We start from the raw sequence: 5,178 nt of genomic DNA, 5'->3' as shown, positions 1-5,178 counted from the left end.
ACCAGGCACACATAAAGGGGAGTGGCAAGGGGTGTTTTCATCGGCTAAATAGTGTGTGTGTGTGTGTGTGTGTGTGTGTGTGTGTGTGTGTGCGCGTGTGTGCGTGTGTGTCGCAGACAGACAGGTTCAGAGGTGCTTCAATACATCAGGTTAAGCCTAAAGTAGCAGGTTAGTTTAAACAAATCTCTCTTAAAACAAGGAATGTAAAATGACCAGAGGACGTTATAGAAACAGACCCCTTAGATGAGGAGGACACCTTGTGGCCATTTCCCTTATTGCAGCTAAAATTCGAGGCCACTGTACCTCTACTAATGGTGTATGGACAGAGTGACAGGCCCTTATTAAATTAGCAATTTTGGAGCATCATAACAGGGAAGCCACGCGTGTAATTAGGGCCTGAGCCTGAAGGTACTTCATTAATACATTTAATCGTGGTCTGGTTCTATTTAGTGGTAAAGCAGGCATGTACAGTAGGACAGGGCCATGGTTGATGTAATTTCACCTGTGTCTCCTTTGAAGGGGTGTATTAAACGATTACATTTTGATCAGAGCAGCTGGAAATTATATTTTAACTAATCATGGTTATAACCCTCATCAAAGTCTCTCAGAAATGATCAGGGGTTAATGGGATGGCACACCTTTGTGGTTTTATCAATCGTCAGTCAGTTTTCGCTGTCAGTGACATTTCAGACAGGTATAAACTCTTCAATCCAAATTGTTATTTTTTTTTACTTGAAGAGAAGCTCTTGTGTACCTTGATGGAAGCCATGTCCATGAATCACGCACTCTCTGAACCTGTAGAGGACATCCAAATCACTGCTACAGGGGTACTCAGATTTTTTTTTTTTTTTAGTTCAAGTTTTTTTATAATTTAAAAGTACTTAAAAAAAACCATATCAAAACTTGCTGTCAAAGTTAAAATTCTCTTAACATTCTACATAATAAAAAATGCACTGAAGGCATCAATGATAGAAATACTTTCAGAATCAGAAATAAAGATGGATGGATGGAACAGTCTGCTGTTCACTCCAGTCATTAATTTGATGAGCTCATTGCAGCTGTAACCCTAATATTCATTCAAGATTCCAGACTTCATCCTTTGTATTTTTCCTGGCATCTTTCAGTGCTCAATTGCTTTATGAGGCACGTTGCAACCACTGCCTTGAAAAGGGATGTAATGTTGTTGTTATGTGTTATTGTGGTTAATAAACAAACAGCATTTTAGCTGTGTGGCTCTGATGGACGCAGGGTTTACTTTTAGTTTATAGTCAGGGAGTGTAGTCCAGCAGGTCCTCATGAAGGGGTCCTTACTGGACTGCAGAAAGACAACGATCATTGTTGATGGGACGAAGACTGTCTGGGTCTCTAGACTCGAGATACAGATATCCAAATCTAGGAGGACTCTCAAAAACTTTACCCTGCTCACGAAGGCTCATCTATATTTCTTACTCCTGAGAAGACCAGTGAAAGTCCCTCTGATTCCTCAGGTTTCATAGAACTTCTTTCCATGTGCCATAGAAAGCATTCAATTGCATCAGCTGTGCTGTTTCCAAAGAATCATCATCACTCCCAATTGTCAGAGATAATGTCTGAGAAAGACTCACTGACCAAGGCACAGGGCCACCCCAACCACAAGCAGTTCTTGGTCCTCTCCTCTAGGAGGCACCACGGGTCTCTCTGCTCGAGGACCTCCAGGCTACAACAGCTGCTAACCCTCAAATTGTCACCTTGCTGATGTTCATCACAGTGCTGTTCATGTACCATCATCCATGGAGCGTCAAGTGTATATCCTCACTCTGAAAGGTCTACACACCTTCACTGCATATCTTGCACTTTCTTCATATACATATTACACATATACATATGGAACATATACATATACATTATACTGCATCCATGTGCATCTTTGTGCAGTGTACTGGAAATACTGCACCTCTGCAGTGACTATAAATTTGGATCTAATCTACTTTAACAACATCAGTCTGTGATGAGGGCTGAGTGGTTGACATTGAGTATGACCCTGAGTTTCATTACAAGTTAATCCCTAGAGAACCATTGAGCACACGGGTCTTTTATCCTTTAAGGTTTCTGGACTGAGTCCTTCTGTGTACTGGGTCTCAGGTTGTTGACAGTTACTGTATGGAGAGTGTCCTGTCTTTCTGAGAAGAGGAGTAATATCACATCTCCAGTTTGTGCATCTATCCTGTCATTGCTCTCATTTAGCTAAGTATCATCTTGGTTTGGAGGGTAGGGGGTGGGGGGGTTCGTAACTGGCTTCGAGTAACTGCAGGACCATTTCAGTACCAGGCTGGTGCTTTGTGGTTGTGTTCTTGTATCTTTATTAGCGTGTGCTGATGTCTCGGTGGAGCAGCGCGCATTAGGCCACGAACTGTTTTGGTCACCTCTTCCCTGATTTAGCAGTTCTATCTTGCTGCTTCTTTTACTTCACCTCTAATCTAATTGCAGCAGTGTGATACTCTACTGGGCCCTAGAAGAGGAGTAAATGCACCATTGGCCTGTAGAGAGAGCAGAAGAAGGAGCAGTGAGAAAATCAGTGCATAGTTGGAGCAATGAGACGGAGAGAAAAAGGTGGAAACAGGGAGTTGAAGAAAAAAAAAGTGAAACAAGGATTTGAGTGAAAAAGAAGAGGAAAAGAAGAATTATTACACACGTAGGCTATAAGACAAACATTAATTACTTAAGTGTGAACCTCACAAAAGGATGATCTGATAATTGATTGATTCAATATATTTGATTAAAGTGACAACCAATTCAGTTTTCCTCCACGACCGTCAAGTCTTTGTTGAAACCAGAGACAGAAATCTTTATATTTTTAAAGTCTCATTCATTCACCCAGAACGTGTTGTATGTAAACAGAGTTGAATTTGTCTGATCATAAGGTTTCATTCTTTCAGAACTGCAGCCTGCATAGTTTCCTGTTATCAAGTTTTAAACCATAATTTAGATCAAGCTGATTAACGGGACTAAACTGTCAGACAGACGTCTGCCCACAAAGGTTTTGAGAGTAAAAACAAACAGTACAAACGAACGCTCCATTATCAAGTGGCCTGCGTGGTCTTGATGGTGAGGCAGCATGGACTACGCTCTAACTAAAACAGCTCATAAATGGGATTTAAAAATATACTGGAGACCTGTCCAGGGTGAACCCCGCCTCTCGCCCGTAGATGCTGGGATAGGCTCCAGCCCCCCCGCGACCCTTAATGTGTAGGAATAAGCGGAAGATGACGATGGACGATGAAAAATATAATTAAATCAAATTTGTTTCTCCTTTCTGGTGTGAAATTTAGATTTACCCCAAAAAGGGCAAGTCTACAACTCTTTGTTTTTATTCATTAATTGCTTTTTTTTTTTTAGTTTTACATATATATACACACACACATATATGTATATATATGTATACATGTACATATATACACACACACATATATGTATCGTCATCCTCATCTGACCACTGCACCACCGTGCCGCCCCTTGATCTACAACTCCGATTTCCAATTTACTAACAATGTCTCATGATGAGGCTGCACGGTGGTGCAGTGGTTAGCACTGTGGCCTCAGCGCAAGAAGGTTCCGGGTCGGGCACCGGATCTCTCTGTGTGGAGTCTGCATGTTTTCCTCGTGTCTGCGTGGGTTCTCTCCGGGTACTCCGGTCTCTTCCCACCATCCAAAGACATGCAATGGGGGACGAGGCTGAGTGGAGTAAATTGACTATATATATATATATATATATATATATATATATATATATATATATATATATATATATATATATATATATATATATATATTTCGTGTTTTGTTGTTGGTGTTGTTTCTTTTTGTTTCCTTAAATCCATATCAGAATACTTCATTCATCCCCAAGGGGAGGAAATTCATAATTCTGGCCACTAGAGGGAGCTACAATACAACCAAACGGCTGCTGCTTTGTAGTGAGTTTAAAGTGGTTATTTTATTACATCGGGTTCACAATGATGTCAAACCATCAGCTCTAAATAAACTCAGCCACGTACACAGAGATAAACTTGTATCTCTACACAAACACAGACACACAACTTCCATGAGCTCATGGCGTAATGATGACTATATTTAACATGGCACGTGTAAAAATATGTCCTTATTTTGAGTGTATTTGACAGAGAAAAAAATCACGATGAATGAAGTCAGAGTCAGCCAAATGGACAAATTGTTGATGGAAACATGATTGTACATCCCACGTCTCCTGTCTGATATTACTAGATCACTACTATCTCTACTACAAAGCGGACTATAACTGTTCTTGTCAGTACTGCTTGTATTACTACCGGTATTGTGTTTATTGACATGAGCAACCATGCAGGTTCCTCGTGCGTTACAGGACCGAAGCATTCTGCAGTCGGCTCTTTTGTTCCCATTGAGCGTGTGTGTATGTGTGTATGTGTGTGTGTCGTTGGGATTCATAGGAGTGGATGGAGAGAGAGAGAGAGAGAGAAAGAGAGAGAGAGAGAGAGAGAGAGAGAGAGAGATGCTGACAGATTCCTGATAGATGGTTAAAATGGCGAGAGCTTGTTCGACCCCGGCGAGCCACCAAACTGTAGCAGTGTCGTTCGGAACATGTAGTTACTAGAGCTGGATATCTGTTTTTTATTTCCACCGTCGCGCGTTCACTTCACGTTGTTCTCTGCAAGTACTGGGATATATATACATACATACATACATATATATATATATATTATATTATACATATATAAATATATATATATATACAAAGTGTTTAAATGGCATCTTCAAGGCGCCGCAGCCTACTTCTGTGTTTTTTGGGGATACTCCTTAACGCTTTTATCGGTAAGTGACATGATCTTCACACCAGAGAGGAGCTGCAGGCGGAGGTGTTTATTGTAGAGGAACCGCTGGCAGGCTGCTGCTGCTCCCTGGAGCCTGCTGCATGCTGCAAGCAGCGATAAGTCTGCTGCTGCTGCTGCTGACGACCACCAACCCCGAACTTGACTTTAGTTTGGCAGTTAATATCCGTTTGAAGACGAGTGGAGGGGCTTTGTTTGGTTGCATGGATCTGTGGTTAGTGAGCCAAAAGTTGTTAGAAATCATTCTGCAGAGCTGGAGGCATCGAAGCACCTGACTCAGTCAAACGAGTGTTGGCCTTTTTAGTTTGCTTGTTTGTAT

At 41.4% G+C, this 5,178-nt stretch overlaps 1 protein-coding gene across 1 annotated transcript in view; it reads left to right on the top strand.

Annotated features, from left to right (window-relative positions):
- The window catches only part of igdcc3 (immunoglobulin superfamily, DCC subclass, member 3), a 79,613-nt gene that overhangs the window by 3,590 nt on the left and 70,845 nt on the right, over positions 1-5,178 (top strand). The gene's annotated exons all lie outside the window — the stretch shown is intronic.

Source organism: Aulostomus chinensis, chromosome 2 (genome assembly GCF_037954235.1).
Source record: "Aulostomus chinensis isolate RoL2024-O1b breed Wild chromosome 2, RoL_Achi_v1.0, whole genome shotgun sequence".
In the NCBI taxonomy this organism is placed as follows: domain Eukaryota; kingdom Metazoa; phylum Chordata; class Actinopteri; order Syngnathiformes; family Aulostomidae; genus Aulostomus; species Aulostomus chinensis.
Note: the sequence above shows the minus strand (reverse complement) of the source record. Positions and strands in the feature narration are given on the sequence as shown.